We start from the raw sequence: 16,245 nt of genomic DNA, 5'->3' as shown, positions 1-16,245 counted from the left end.
GCAACAGAGCGAAATTCTGCCTCAAAAAAAAAAAAGAGGAGAAGAGAAAGGCAGAGTCAGACCTGGCTTCACTTCTGCCTTGCTGTGCGACCTTGGCTAAGTTAATTCCCCTCTCTGGGCTTTTTGACTGTCTGCATAATTTCCGGAGAGCTGACCACTTTTTTTCTTTTTTTTAAGAGACAAGGTCTCACTCTGTCACCCAGGCTGGAGTGCAGTGGCACAATCATAGCTCACTGCCACCTCCAATTCCTAGGCTCAAGCAATCCTCCCCCCTCAGCCTCCCAAAGCGCTGGGCTTTCAGGTGTGAGCCACTGCACCCGCCCGCTTGACCATTTTTATATGTTAACAATGAGAAGGCAGAGGAATAAAGGGCTTTCTGTATTTTTCCTAATTCTCCGTGAAGAATCTAAGAGACAGTATGGCCCAGGCTGAGAGTCAGACAGACCCAGGTTCGCAGCCTGACTTGGGCACACACCAGCCATGTAACCCTGGGCAAGTTGCTCAACTTGACTGAGTGAGGGTGACCAACCTCCCCAGCTTGCCCAGGACTGAGGGTCCTCCCAGGATGCAGACTTTCAGACTAAAAGTCAGTGCATCAGAGTCCCAGGCAAACCAGGATGAGCTGGTTAATCCTAATCGAACCTCAGTTTCCTCATCTATAAACTTTTTACTTTTTCGAGACAGAGTTTCACTCTTGTCGCCCAGGCTGGAGTGCAATGGTACAATCTCGGCTCACTGCAGACTCTGCCTCCCGGGTTCAGGTGATTCTCCTGCCTCAGCCTCCTGAGTAGCTGGGATTACAGGCATGCACCAACATGCCTGGCTAATTTTTGTATTTTTAGTAGAGACAAGGTTTCACCATGTTGGCCAGGCTGGTCTCAAACTTCTGACCTCAGGTGATTTGCTGGCCTCAGACTCTCAAAGTGCTAGGATTACAGGCGTGAGCCATCACGCCTGACCTCGTCTATAAACTTTTATGAGAGCTGACAAAGCTCCTTGCCTTATTGTCTCCTCACTGGAATATCAGCTCCTGGACACCCAGGTGGTGAGAGGCAGAGCCCAGGCCAGCCTGACTCATAAGCCTAGGTGCTTAAATGCCATGCTTGCCAGTAAATCACATGGTTTGAAAAATCTGAGAATCAAGCTGGTAAATAGGAACAGCTGAAGCTTCAGAGTCCTGCATTTCGAACATAAAATATAATATAAAATAAGATAAAATAAAATAAAATAAAATGCCTGTAGGAATTTTTAGAGTGTTGGTAGGAATAGAATGGAAAATCAAAAAGGCCGGGCACAGTGGCTCACGTCTTTAATTCCAGCACTTTGGGAGGTCGAGGCTGGCAGATCACTTGAGGTCAGGAGTTCAAGACCAGCCTGGCCAATATGGTGAAACCCTGTCTCTACAAAAATACAAAAAAATTAGCTGGGCATGGTGGTGCACGCCTGAAATTCCAGCTACTTGGGAGGCCGAGGCAGGAGAATCCCTTGAACCTGGGAGGAGGAGATTGCAGTGGGCAGAAATCATGCCATTGCACTCCAGCCCAGGTGACAAGAGTGAAACTCTGTCAAAAAAAAAAAAGAAAAAGAAAAAGAAAAATTTAAAAGGAAAAAAGTGTGAGTCCTAAGTCAATTATCTTTTTTAAAAAAAATTCAATATATGAGTCAAAGTTGACACTGATTATAGCAACGCGTGTGTGTGTGTGTGTGTGTGTGTGTGTGTGTTTTAAAATGCAAAATAAATGCATGAGGTCCTCATGACAAGCCAGAGACAGATTGTCAGATGTGGCAGATCCAGCCTTAGGTAAAATCATTCATGCGTGTAGGTAATGAGCTTTTGGACTTAAACGCACCCAGCTTAGTTATTCGGTTGGACATTTTCGTGTTGTTGCTGATGTTTTTATTAGTGTTGCCGTTCTCCTCTGTTTTACATCATTACTTCAACCCAGCAAGCTTGGAGTATGTATCCCAGAAGATGCAAACAGCTGGGATTATTATATTTGTGTGTGTGTGTGTGTGTGTGTGTGTGTGTGTGTGTGTGTGTGATTAGAATGTCTGTATAAGTGTGGAGCAGGAAGGGAACCAATGTATTTTGGTCTCTGCCACTTGCCAGACATATGTAGATGCAGTACCGACATAATCCTCTCAATCCTCTCGACTGCTCTAGGAAGTAGGGAAGGTTACCGCCCTCATTCTGGAGGCTGGGACTGAGGTTTAGGGAGGAGAAGTCACCCACCCAAGGTTACGCAGTCAGTATGGGACAGCATTCGGACCTAAACCCAGTTCTATCGGCGCTTTCTGCACTGCTCCAAAAAAATATTTAGGCAGTTGGCATGCAGTTGCCACTTGATGCTTTCTGCTTGTCTTTCAGTCTTGCATTTATCTGCCTAGGACCTCCCTTGTCCCCTAGAAGGCAATCTGAGACAGCTGATGCCTTTGATTGCTATGTGCCCATAGCAAAGAATATGAAAGACTTCTTTTTTAAAAAAAAAATCAGTAAGCCAGAGATGAGGCATTTGAATGAACATAATTAGTTCTCCCTGGTTGCACCACACGGCTACTTCTCATGAAGTTGTTATTTGCAGAGTTTATCCTTGAAATGGAACAGAAGCTATAAAAGTTTGAGAACCAGCCTACCAACTCCCCCACCAAAAATAATAATAACTACCATTTGAGTACTTGCTATGTGCCTAGATCTGTTCTAAGCACTTTACATGCACCACCTCTTTTAACACTCAGACTCACGCTGTAAGAGGGGAGTTATGATCCCCATGTTCCAGGTGAAGAAACAGGCTTGGGGAGGGAAAAATCACTTACCTATGGTCTCTCTGCTGGATGTTTGAGAGGCTGGATCTCTCCTTTCCTGTCACCTGCCTTAGGCTGTAATGTTGAGCCCTGTCTTTGACGTTGGGAGGACATGAAATCCTTTGCCTCTCCCCTCTCCCAACCCCTGTCCCCAGCTCAAAGGTGCATCTGCCACTCACCGGAAGTACCAAACTGCTGGAGAGACCAGACAACTGCAGTGCGGGGACACGGGATGCTATTTCCTGAGGGGAAGCTCCTGATTCTGGAGCGTCTTGTTTCCAGCTCTCTGTCCGCCAGCCCGGACTGGAGAGCAGGGTCAAAGTCTGGAGCTATGGACAGGGCATGGCTTGAGGGGTGGGGCTCGGCACTGCACTGCCCACAGAGACTGGACCCAGGCCCGGCCGGGAGACCTCGCTCCCAGTCCCTGAAAAGTTGCCTGACTTTTCTGGCTGATCTCAAGCCCCTGTGGACAGGCCTTGGGGGAAGGAGGGAGGGCAGGCATTCTTGGAGGGTTGATGAGCACAAGAAGGTCTGTCTCTCTGGCCAGCTGGAGAGGATCCCCTTTCTTCCTTCTTCCTGCTGCCACCCTGGGGGAGGGTCAGGACGTTCCCTGGGGCATTGTAGGCCTGGCCTGCGGTGGGGGTGGTCAGCCTGGCAGCCCCTGAGGGGAAAGGAGAGGCACAGGACAGGGGCTCCCTGGGCCAGCCCGATGCCATTCCAGGACGCTGGGGAGATGAGGCCAAGGAGAGACTGGAGGTGACGCCTGTGTGGGCCATGAGGATGCGTGGCTCTTTGCTCCCGTATCCCAGAGACGCAAGCAGCAGGACTCCAGGCCCTTCCTCTGCCAGGGATAAACATGGAGCTGTGATTTTTAGAGCCCAGAGATCTGCAGGCACCTCACTGTACAGATGGGAAGACTGAGGCCTGAGAGAGAGGGACCAACCAGCCCTGAGGGAGGCATTCTTTGGGTCAGCTTTAGCAATCCAGCCTCTAACACCTGCCTTTAATATCATCAGATAAAAAGACGAAGATGAAATAAGAAAATGCATGCAAAATACTCACTGCATAGTATTTTTTCCTTTTTTTTAAAGAGGGTCGGCTGGGCACAGTGGCTCACACCTGTAATCCTGACACTTTGGGAGGCCATGGTGGGTGGATCACCTGAGGTCAGGCGTTCAAGACCAGCCTGGCCAACATGGCGAAACCCCGTCTCTACTAAAATTACAAAAAATCAGCCAGGAGTGGTGGGGTGTGCCTGTAATCCTGGCTACTCAGGAGGCTGAGGCAGGAGAATTGCTTGAACCTGGTGGGTGGAGGTTGCAGTGAGCCAAGATGGCACCACTGCACACTCCAGCCTGGGCTACAGAGCGATACTCTGTCAAAAAAAAAAAAAAAAGAAAGAAAAAGAAAAGAAAACAGACAGGGTCAGGCCAGGCGCAGTGGCTCTTGCCTGTAATCGCAGCACTTTGGGAGGCCGAGGTGGATGGACCACTTGAGGTTAGGCGTTTGAGACCAGCCTGGCTAACAGGTTGGTGAAACCCTATCTCTACTAAAAATACAAAAATTAGCCGGCTGTGTTGGCACATGTCTGTAATCTCAGCTACTCGGGAGGCTGAGGCAAGAGAATCACTTGAACTGGGAGGCGGAGCTTGCAGTGAGCCAAGATCAAGCCACTGCACTCTAGCCTGGGCGACAGAGTGAGACCCAGTCTCAAAAAACAAAAAAAAAAAAAAAAAAAGAGAGAGAGAGAGACAGGATCTCACTCTGTCACCCAGGCCAGAGTGCAGTGGCGCCTTGAACTCCTGTGCTCAAGCAATCCTTCTGCTTCAGCCTAGCCAGGACTACAGATGCATGCCATAACACCCAGCCAAATTACTTACTTTTTGTAAAGACAGGGTCTTGCTATTTTGCCCAAGCTGGTCTCAAACTCCTGGCCTCAAGCAATCATCCCACCTCGACTTCCCAAAGGGTTAGGATTACAGGCATAAGCCACCACGCTATGACATATTTTTTTTCTTCAATAATAAAAAATGGATAAGGTGAAACCCACTTTTTACTTTATATCTAACTAGTTTGAATTTTAATACAATAGTCATGTATCACTTATATATCATATGACCCTTATAAAGTTCCCTGTGTGTTTAATTCATCATGGGCGCACTTGAACATTCATAAAAGTTAGTCCAATATCTTCATGCTCCCCACTGCCATCACAGCAATAATTTACGTTGTGTAAATTTCGGTGTACCAATTCTAAATACCTGGATTTTCTTTTTTTCTTTTTTCTTTTTTTTTTTTGAGACAGAGTCTCACTCTGTCGCCCAGGCTGGAGTGCAGTGGTGCCATCTCAACTCACTGCAACATCTGCCTCCCAGATTCAAGCAATTCTCCTGCCTCAGACTCCCGAGTGGCTGGGTTTACAGGCACATACCACCTCGCCTGGCTCATTGTTTTTCTATTTTTAGTAGAGACAGGGTTTCACCATGTTGGCCAGGCTGGTCTCGAACTCCTGACCTCAAGTGATCTGCCCACCTTGGCCTCCCAAAGTGGTGGGATTATAGGCGTGAGCCACTGCACCCTGCCTTACCCAGATTTTCTCTTTGAATCTCGAAACAGCCCTATAAGGCAGGTGCTGTTATTATCATCCCCACTTCAGAGCTGAAATTCAGAAACTTGCTCCAGCATCCACTGAAGTTAAAGATGGCTATCCTAATATCTATCATGCCCATGCCTATATATATACCCAAGATAAATGAAAACACACATCAATCAAAAGGCTTCTGTAAGAATGTTCATAGCCCCTGTTAACTAAAAAAAAAAAAAAAAAAAAATCACAAATGTGTAAATTCAGAGAGGAGAAGAAATCTTATTTCTTATAAGGGGTTATAGCCCACAAGGTGACCAGTCCATGGCCTGGGAAGTATGCCTCCCACCAAGAACAGAGACAGGCACTTTGAAGGAGGAGGGGTTGGGTTAGGAGCTTTGTGCTGAAGGGGTTGGCTGAATGATATATCCAGCAGGTTACAGGAGAAGCTATGAATATTTATGAAGGTGACCCCAACACATGTGTATGAACAAATGTGCATGTAACATACAACCCATGTTCACTTTGGGGTGGAGACTTAACATTTAAATGTATTACAATTAGGCCAGCCGTGGTGGCTCATGCCTATAACACTAGCACTTTTGGAGTCCAAGGTGGGTGGATCGCTTGAGCCCAGGAGTTTGAGACCAGCTTGGGCAACATGGCGAAACCCCTGTCTCTACAAAAAATACAAAAAGTAGCCGGGCGCAGTTGCGTGCACCTATAGTCCCAGCTACTTGAGAGGCTGAGGTGGGAGGATTGCTTGAGCCCAAGAGGCAGAGGTTGCAGTGAGTTGTGATTGTGCCACTGCACTCCAGCCTGGGCAACAGAGTAAGACCCTGTCTCAATCAATCAATTGATCAATCAATCAATCAATGTATTACAATTAGAACCTACACATCAAAATGTCTTTTCAGGAAATGCAGGCACATGAGGTTGCGGTTTCGTAACCCCACCAGAGGCAGTCCATAGTCAGTGATCTTTTTATTAGGAGAAAGTTACCAAAATCAGTCTGTTGTTCAATCAAAGCTGTAGTTGTTGTTATGACTGGAGGAACAGCATGTCAGTTGGGTGTCTGTGAGCTAGATGAGTTGTAACTGTTTTAATATTGCTTCTTCTGAGGCCAGTGCTTGTTTCGCTGCTAGAGAAAAAGAAAAATCTTGTAACATAATTAGAACATAGTTTATTCCTTAAGAGTAGGGGGCACCTGAGTTAACCCTTGCCTGACATGGCCTTAGGCTGTGTTTATAATTTCGTTTCTTATTGCCACAAAAAGTCTGTTCTGTCAGTCTTATAATCTCTCTCTCTTTTTTTTTTTTTTGAGACAGAGTCTCACTCTATTACCCATGCTGGAGTGCAATGGAAAGATCATGACTCACTGCAGCCTCTGCTTCCTGGGCTCAAGCGATCTTCTCACCTCAGCCTCCCCAGTAGCTGGGACCACGGACACGCACCACCGTGCCTGGCTAAGTATTTTATTTTATTTTTTATTTTTTTGTAGAGACGGAGTTTCACCATGTTGCCCAGGCTGGTCTTGAACTTCTGGCCTCAAGTGATCTGCCTTCCTCAGTCTCCCAGGGGACTGGGATTACAGGTGTGAGTCACCATACTCAGCCCCCTATTTTAGCATTAATGCTGATCTTTTCTTGTATCTAAACCACAAAAGGAAGGAAGGGAGTATAATGTGGTGTGCCTGACCTCCTGTCTCATCATGGCTGGAAACAAAGTTTTTAATGTTTTTCCGGGGTTCCCTCTGCCAAGAAGGGTGTTCATTTAGTGGACCCTTAGGATTTTATTTTGAATTTACACCCCAAACTGGAAACAACCAAATATCTATGAGACAGAGGATGGATAAACAAATTGTGGTGTTTTCAGGAAACAAACCTCCCCCCCTCAAAAAAATTCACACAATGGAATATTATACAGCAATGAAAAGGGAAATACTATTATATATAGCAACCTGAATGAATCTCAGTCATTAGGTTAAGAAGAAGCAGCCAGACACTTAAGAGCTCATATTGCATACTTCTACTTTTATGAAATTCAAGAACATACAAAATTAATTGACAATAACAGAGGCTGTGAGAAGAGTGGTTACCTCTGGGGGAGATACTGACCAGCAAGAGGCATGATAAAATTTCCTGGGTTGCTGGAAACGTGCTCCTTAATCTGGGTAGTGGTTGCAGGAGTTTATGCATATGTAAAAATTCATCAAGCTGCATATTTAAAATTAAGATTGATACACTTGACACAATTAGGGAAGAAAGAAAGAAAGAGAAAAGGAGAGAGGAAGTAAGGAATAAAGGAAGGAAGGAGGAGGGAGTGGAGGGGAGGAGAGGGAGGAAGAAAAACGAAAGAAGGAGAAAGCAGGCAGGCAAGGAGGGAAGAAGGAAAGAAGAAGAAAGAGGGTGAGAAAAAGAAAAAAGGAAAGACAGATTGTGCTTATAGTCACACTGCCTGGAAGCAGAGGCCCAAATGTGAACTAGGTTAGGGTTGCCAGATCTAGGAAATAGATTCCAGGACACCATATATATATATGTGTGTGTGTGTGTGTGTGCGCGCGCGCGCGTGTGTGTGTGTGTCTATCTATCTATCTATCTGTATATATATTTTTTGAGACAGTGTCTCGCTCTGTTGCCCAGGCTGGAGTGCAGTGGCATGGTCTTGGCTCACTGCAAACTCCGCCTCCCTGGTTCAAGTGATTCTTGTGCCTCAGCCTCCCAAGTAGCTGGCATTATAGGCATGTGCCACTGCACCAGGCTAATTTTTTTATTTTTAGTATAGACAGCGTTTGCCATGTTGGCCAGGCTGGACTTGAACTCCTGATCCTCCCACTTTGGCCTCCCAAAGTGCTAGGATTACAGGAGTGGGCCACCTCCCCAGAACGCCCTGTATTTTATCTGGCAACCCTCACCCAGGTTGTGTCCAGAACTGGGGTACTCAGTCACTACACTATAGCTTTTAATTGAGAGCCAGAGAAGGACCCCAGGCATCAGTGACCAGGACTGGAGGTGGCCTGTGGCTTCAGAAAGTCCTGTACTGTGTACAAACAAGCATACTTAGAATTATTATTTAATTTTGGAAAATGAGCTTGGGGGACAACTATTGTTTTCGTGATATAATCTACACAAAGTAAAGTTCCACAGTATCTTCTTGGCTGTTGGAATAAGGAGAAAGGTACCCACTAGGAAGGGTGTAAGAATTTTATCTTTATTAAAAAGGAGAGTGAGTTTAAGAAAAAGCCAGGCACGGAGGATCACGCCTGTAATCACAGCACTTTGAGAGGCTGGGGCAGGAGGATCTCTTGAGCCCAGGCGTTTGATACCAGCCTGGGCAACATGATGAAACCCCATCTCTACAAAAAATTAGCCAAGCATGGTGGCACATGCCTGTAGTCCCAGTTACTTGGGAGGCTGAAGTAGAAGGATTGATTAGCCTGGGTGGTTGAGGCGGCACTGAGCTGAGATCTTGCCATTGCACTCCAGCCTGGGTAACAGAGCAAGACCCTGTCTCAAAAGAAAAGAAAAGAGAAAATTGAGAAACACTGATACGGTTGAAGCTGTCCATTTTACAGTTAAGGAAATTTAAGTGCCCTGAGAGAGCTCTGTGGGACCAAGGCCCTTTCCACTACCCTGAAGTCCAAAACTCACTGATCCTAGTAATGGGAGGCCCTAGACCTTTGAAAGCAACTTCTGTTTATTTGGCTGGAATTGTAGAAGTTAAGGGTCTTTTTGACCCCACTGGGTGGTTGATAAACAAAACGACCTCCTGGTAGTTCTGAAATACAGTCAGGCCAGGGCAAAAACATTTACCTGGAGAATTCTCGGCAGGAGTCAACCCTGGTGGGGCCAGGAAGTTACAGAATAACAGGTTAACTCCCACTCTCTTTCTCAGACAAAATTAGCTTTAATCAGTTTTTCAAGTATTAAGCAGTATTTAAGGATTTCAAGTATTTATGCAGCAGGCATAAAGAAGAAAGTAAGAATCCCCTGCAATTAATCCCACCACCAGGAAATAGGGACCATTACTTTGGGCAAATATTTCCAACTGTGAACATAAACACGGGCAGGTGGCAAAAATAGTATCATGTGACATATGTTGGTTCCTCTGTTCACTTGTACCAACATGACACACCCTGAGCCTCTTTCCACAACCACTATAGAACAGTGACGTACTTTTTATTTTTCTTTTAATTTATTGACGAAGTCTTGCTCTGTTGCCTAGGCTGGAGTGCAGTGGTGTGAACATAGCTCACTGAAGCCTCGAATTCCTGGGCTCAAACGATTCTCCTGCCTCAGCCTCCCAAGTAGCTGGGACTACAGGATGGCATCCTTTTTACACAGGATACCAATGTACCTGGATGTAACATTTTTTTTTCTTTTTTGAGACAGGGTCTCACTCTGTTGCCCAGGCTGGAGTACAGTGGCGCAATCACAGTTCACTGTAGTCTTGACCTCTAGGGCTCAAGTGATCCTCCCTCCTCAGCCTCCTGAGTAGTTAGAACTACAGGCATGTACCACCAACCTGGCTAATTTTTACTTTTTTTTTTTTTTGTAGCGACGGGGTCTCCCTATGTTGCCCAGACTGGTCTTGAACTCCTGTGCTTAAGCGATCCTCCCATGTTGGTCTCCCAAAATGCTGGGATTACAGGCGTGAGCCACCATGCCCAGCCAGATGTAACAATTTTTAAAGTCAGTCCGTAGGGTTGAATTTACCTGTCATTTCTAATTTGTCGACATTAAAAATATCCTAGATGTGTTTCTTGGCACACTTGCCTGATCATTTCCATAAGGTCAGTTCCTAAAAATGGAATCATTATGCCAGGGTTTGTACATTTAAAATATTGATCCATTTTGCCAGACTGCCATCCAACAGGGCGCTAGCAATTTACACATTTAAGGAGGCACTTACCCTCATATGCCCACTTTGTACTTACATGGCCCTGAGAGTGACAGCTGAGAGTGACAGCCTCCTTAAATTTTGCATCCTTCCTTCTCCCCACCTTACTCCAAGCCCTGCTAAGGAGATGGCAAAGTTTCATGTCCACTGGGCTTTGTATTTATTTCTTTGTAAAGTGCCTATTCTTTTTTCCCCATTTTTCTATTGAATTGTGTTGGTTATTTTTCTTATTAATTTGAAATAACTCTTTTTTTTTTTTTTTTTTTTTGAGATGGAGTCTCACTCTGTCACCCAGGCTGGAGTGCAGTGGTGCGATCTCGGCTCACTACAATCTCCACTTCCCGGGTTCAAGCAATTCTCCTGCCTCAGCCTCCTGAGTAGCTGGGATTACAGGCGCATGCCACCACACCCAGCTAATTTTTGTATTTTTAGTACAGATGGGGTTTCACCATATTGGCCAGGCTGGTCTCGAACTCCTGACCTCGTGATCTGCCTGCCTCGGCCTCCCAAAGTGCTGGGATTACAGGCGTGAGCCACTGTGCCCAGCCTTGAAAGAACTCTTTATATGTATGTGTATTATCCCTTTGTTGCAAATATTTTCCCCAATTTGTCTGTCCTACAAAGGTTTGAAAATTTTTTTAGCTGTGGCTTGCATTTGTAATCCCAGCTACTCAGGAGGCTGAGGTGAAACTGCCAAATGGGTTATCCTTGCCCGCTGCCTAGACAGAGCCAATGTATCAAGTCAGGGGAACTGCAATAGTGAAAGAGTTTAGGATCAGGGTTCAGGGTTTGTTTTCTGTGGGTTTTTTGTTTTGTTTTGTTTTTGAGACCGAGTTTCGCTCTTGTCATCCAGGCTGGAGTGCAGTGGAGTGATCTTGGCTCACTGCCACCTCTGTGTCCCGGGTTCAGGCGATTCTCCTGCCTCAGCCTCCTGAGTAGCTGGGATTGCAGGCGCCCACTACCACACCTGGCTAATTTTGTATTTTTAGTAGAGATGGGGTTTCACTATGTTGGCCATGGTTGGTCTCGAACCCTGACCTCAGGTGATCCGCCTGCCTTAGCCTCCCAAAGTGCTGGGATTACAGGCATGAGCCACTGCGCCTGGCTAAGGTTTTTAAGGGTAATTTGGTGGGTAGGGGGTCAGAAAGTAGGGAAGTGTTGATTGTTCAGGTTGGAGACAAAGTTATAGGGAGTTGAAGCGGTCCTCTTGTGCTGGGTCAGTTTCTGGGTGGGGACCACAGATCAGATGAGCCTGTTTATCCATTTGGGTAGTGCCAGCTGATCCATCGAGTGCGAGGTCTGCAAAATATGTCAAGCACTGATCTTAGCTTTTACAACGGTGATGTTATCTCCAGGAGCAATTTGGGAGATTCAGAATCTTGTAGGCTTCAGCTGCATGACTCCTAAACCATAATTTCTAATCTGGTAGCTATAATAATTTGTTAGTCCTGCAAAGGCAGTCTAGTCCCCAGGCAGGAAGGGGGTTTGTTTTGGAAAATGGGCTATTAACATCTTAGTTAAACTTTGACAAAGTTAAACTATAAACTAAATTCCTCCCAAAGTTAGTTTGGCCTACACCCAGGAATGAACACGGACAGCTTGGAGGTTAGAAGCAAGATGGAGTCAGTTAGGTCAGATCTCTTTCACTGTCATCGTTTTCTCAGTTATAATTTTTGCAAACGCAGTTTCAGAGGCAGGAGGATTGCTTGAGCCCAAGAGTTCAAGGTGGCAGTGAGCTATGATTGTACCAGCCTGGGAAAAAGAACAAGACTCTAACTCTAAAAAATCAAAAGCAAAACAGAAACTTTTTTGTAGTTAAATCTATTTCCTTTTTTTTTTCGTCCTTTATGATTTTTGCATTACCATTTCTTTATAGTGGTGTGTGGTTTTATAACATTTTTTTTTTTTGAGTCGGAGTTTCGCTCTTGTTGCCCAGGCTGGAGTGCAATGGTGCGATCTCGGCTCACTGCAACCTCCACCTCCCGACTTCAAGCAATTCTCCTGCCTCAGCCTCCCGAGGAGCTGGGATTACAGACATGCGCCACAATACCCAGCTAGTTTTTGTATTTTTAGTAGAGACGGGGTTTCTCCATGTTAGTCAGGCTGGTCTCAAACTCCTGACCTCAGGTGATCCACCCACCTCAGCCTCCCAAAGTGCTGGGATTACAGGCGTGAGCCACCGTGCCCAGCTTTATAACATATTTTTATATGGCTATAGTCATGTTTAGAAACCCTGCTTCATCTCTCTCCCTTGCTTCATATTAAAAATTACTCACACAGACTTTTTATAACTTTTGAAGGTTTTTTTTTTTTTTTTTTTTTCTGAGACCGAGTCTCACTCTGTTGCCCAGGCTGGAGTGTGGGTGGTGTAATCTTGGCTCACTGCAACCTCTGCCTCCTGGGTTCTAGTAATTCTCCTGACTCAGCCTCCTGAGTAGCTGGGACGATAGGCGCCCTCGACCATGCCCAGCTAATTTTTGTGTTTTTAGTAGAGGTGGGGTTTTGTTATATTGGTCACACTGATCTAGAACTCCTGACCTCAGGTGATCCACCCGCCTCGGCCTCCCAAAGTGCTGGGATTACAGGTGTGAGCCACCGTGCCTGGCAACTTTTGAAGGTTTTTTAAACATTTAACTATTTGACTCATTTGGAATTAATTATGGAGACTAGCAGTGGGGTAGGGATCCGCATTTACTTGCTAGCCAGTGGCAGCAGAACTGTTGGTTGAGTAACTCACTCTTACTCCACGCTTCACAGATACCTACCTCCTATTATCGTTCACCAGACTTTCCTGTGTGTTTGAGTCTATTCCTGGACTTAATGTTGTGCTCCATTCATCTGTTTGTGGCTTTCTAGGCCAGCACCCATTCTATGTTTGTTTTTGTTTTTGTTTTGTTTTGTTTTTGAGATGGAGTTTTGCTCTTGTTGCCCAGGCTGGAGTGCAGTGGCGCAGTCTTGGTTCACTGCAACCTCTGCCTTCCAGGTTCAAGGGATTCTCTTGCCTCAGTCTCCCAAGTAGCTGGGATTATACGCATGCAGCACCACACCCGGCTGATTTTGTGTTTTTAGTAGAGACAGGGTTTCACCATGTTGCCCAGGCTGGTCTTGAATTCCTGACCTCAGGTGATCCACCCACCTCGGCCTCCCAAAGTGCTGGGATTACAGGCATGAGCCACTGCACCCGGTTTTTTTTTCTTCTTTTTTTTTCTTTTTGAGCTGGAGTCTTGCTCTGTAACCCAGGCTGGAGTGTAGTAGTGTGACCTTGGCTCACTGCAACCTCTGCCTCCCAGGTTCAAGTAATTCTCCTGGCTCAGCCTGCAGAGTAGCTGGGACTACAGGTGCACACCACTATGCCTGGCTAATTTTTATACTTTTAGTAGAGACAGGGTTTCACCATATTGGTCACACTGATCTAGAACTCCTGACCTCAGGTGATCCACCCACCTCGGCCTCCCAAAGTGCTGGGATTACAGGCGTAAGCTGCTGCACCCGGCCCCATTCTGTTTTAATTTCTACAGCTTTGTCGTATGTTTTAATATCTAGCAGAACAGATTCCTTCCCTTTAATCTTCTTTTTCCTAGTTTGCAGGTCTCTTCTCCCACGGTTACTTTTCTGGGGTGGTTTAGTCATTAAGACCAGGGACTCCGGAGTCAGGCAGACTGGGCTGGTGCCCCAGCTCCACCTTTCCTATCCATGTGTCCTTGGGCTGGTACTTAGGGAAACCAGGGCACAGTGGGGAGGCCATGTGGCAGGAGGCCCAAGGGCACACATGTAAATATCAAACATGCTTGATGTCATCTCACCTCCACGGTTTCCAGGATCTCAGACAAGTCCCCTCTTGAAACCTCCTAAGTAAAATGGGAAGGGGAACAGGTAATAGCAGTACTTTACTCTCAGAAAAATTAAATAAAGAGGGACTTTCTCCTATGGTGGAATTAAGATGAAACAGTGACTGTCACGTGATGCAACACACATATATACCCAATAAATGTTAGCTTGTCCAGTTATCTGTTGTAAAGATCCCTACACTCAAAAGAATCAAATTGGGATTTCAATAGCATTTCCATTTAATTTAATTTTGAGAGGTTGTTAACTCTACCATACTGAGTCTTCCCATCCAAAAACAAAGCTTCTCCATCTCTCCATTGATGCCCTCTTTTTTTTCCCCTTTGGTAGAGTTTTTTAACTCTTCATATTTTTCTTTCAAAAATGGGGTCTACTGTCCTATGCTGTTTGGTGGCCTGCTTTTTTTTTCTTCCACTTAATATTTTATAAAAATCTTTCTGTACTAGTGCATGGTTTTATAATATTTTTATGGCAGCATATAAAAGTTATCTATTGCTGCATAACAAGTTACCTTAAAATTTAGCAGCTTAAAACAATAAACATTTATTATCTCATACATTTTCTTTGGGCCTAGAATCTGGAAGCAGCTCAGCTGGGCAGCTCTGGCTCAGAGTGTCTCATGAGGTTGCACTCCATATGTTGGCCATGGTTGTGATCTCATCTGAAGGCTTGAATGGGGGGCCTGGCACAATGGCTCTTGCCTGTAATCTCAGCACTTTGGGGGTCCGAGATAGGCAGATCACTGGAGGCCAGGAGTTTCAGACCAGCCTGGGCAACATGGTGAAACCCTGTCTCTACTAAAAATACAAAAAAACTAGCTGGGCATGGTAGCGCACGCCTGTAATCCCAGCTACTTGGGAGGCTGAAGCATGAGAATCGCTTGAACCCAGGAGGCAGAGGTTACAGCGAGCCAAGATGGTGCCACTGTACTCCAGCCTGGGAGACAGAATGAGACCCGGTCTCAATTAATAAGTAAATAAATAAATAAAGGCCTGACTGGGGTTAGAGGATCCATTTTCAAGGTGGTGCATTCACATGACAATAGGTTAGTGCTGGTCATTGGCAGGAGACCTCAGTTTCTTGCCATGCGGCCCTCTCTCTTTGGCTGCTTAAATGTCCTAAATGTCCCCATGACATGGTAGCTGGATTCCCCCAGAATGAGAAATCCAAGAGACAGCAAGACAGCAGCTTCAGTGTCTTTTATGACCCCTAGCCTCAGAAGACACATGCTGTCATATCTGTGATATCCTAGTGGTTACACAGGTCAGTTCTATTTATTGTGTGAAGAGACTCCACAGGGCATGAATATCAGGAGATGAGGACCACTGAGAGCTATCTAGGAGGGACATCACATGCATATACCCAATTGATCTAACCAATGCTTTCTTATAGGACATTAATCATTCCATATTAAGAGTTGAGATTCTTTTGTTTGTTTTTTGAGACAGAATCTCACTCTGTCACCCAGGCTGGAGTGCAGTGGTGTGATCTTGGCTCATTGCAACCTCCATCTCCTGGATTCAAGTGATTCTTGTGCATCAGCCTCCTGAGCAGCTGGGACTACAGGTGCACGTCACCATGCCTGGCTAATTTTTGTATTTTTAGTAGAGACAGGTTTTTGCCATGTTGGCCAGGCTGGTCTCTAACTCCTGGCCTCAAGTGATTCACCCACCTTGGCCTCCCAGTGCCGGGATTAGCAGCATGAGCCACCGCACCCCACCAAGAGTTGAGATTCTGAGGCTCAGCAAGCGTCAGTGTGTTGCTTGTGATCATAGTGAATAAAAGGCAAACTCAGGTGAATACACCCCTGGCAGAGGCCAGGGAACACCTCGATCTGGCAAGCAGGTTAAATGAAGGGATGGGTAGAGGAAGGGAGGCTTCAGCCAACTCCGCACAGGGGCGGAGATCCCTCAACTGCCTGGCTGCTGGTGCCTATTGACCCACCCAGAGCGATGCTGCGTCAGAAGCCCCAGATACCTGACTTCCATATCCAACCCTGGACACCCTGGCCCAGGTGGCTGAAGCTTTGAGTCCTCTGAACACCGTTCCCTGCAAATAGTAGAACATCCAAACTGTTACCTCCCAGGCTAGAAAGGCCAACAACCCATGCATGT

General features: G+C 45.9%; 1 protein-coding gene across 2 annotated transcripts in view; it reads right to left on the bottom strand.

The window, feature by feature from the left end:
- The window catches only part of DAO (D-amino acid oxidase), a 33,463-nt gene extending 18,708 nt beyond the window's left edge, over window positions 1–14,755 (bottom strand). The window contains exon 1 of one of the 2 annotated variants that reach the window (XM_055096100.2): window positions 2,982–14,755. The gene's annotated coding sequence lies outside the window, so the exon portion shown is untranslated. The remainder of the gene's footprint in view (window positions 1–2,981) is intronic. The other variant, XM_003832517.5, reaches the window with a different exon arrangement.
- Between the last annotated feature and the right edge of the window lie 1,490 nt (window positions 14,756–16,245).

Source organism: Pan paniscus, chromosome 10 (genome assembly GCF_029289425.2).
Source record: "Pan paniscus chromosome 10, NHGRI_mPanPan1-v2.0_pri, whole genome shotgun sequence".
Classification (NCBI taxonomy): Eukaryota; Metazoa; Chordata; class Mammalia; order Primates; family Hominidae; genus Pan; species Pan paniscus.
Note: the sequence above shows the minus strand (reverse complement) of the source record. Positions and strands in the feature narration are given on the sequence as shown.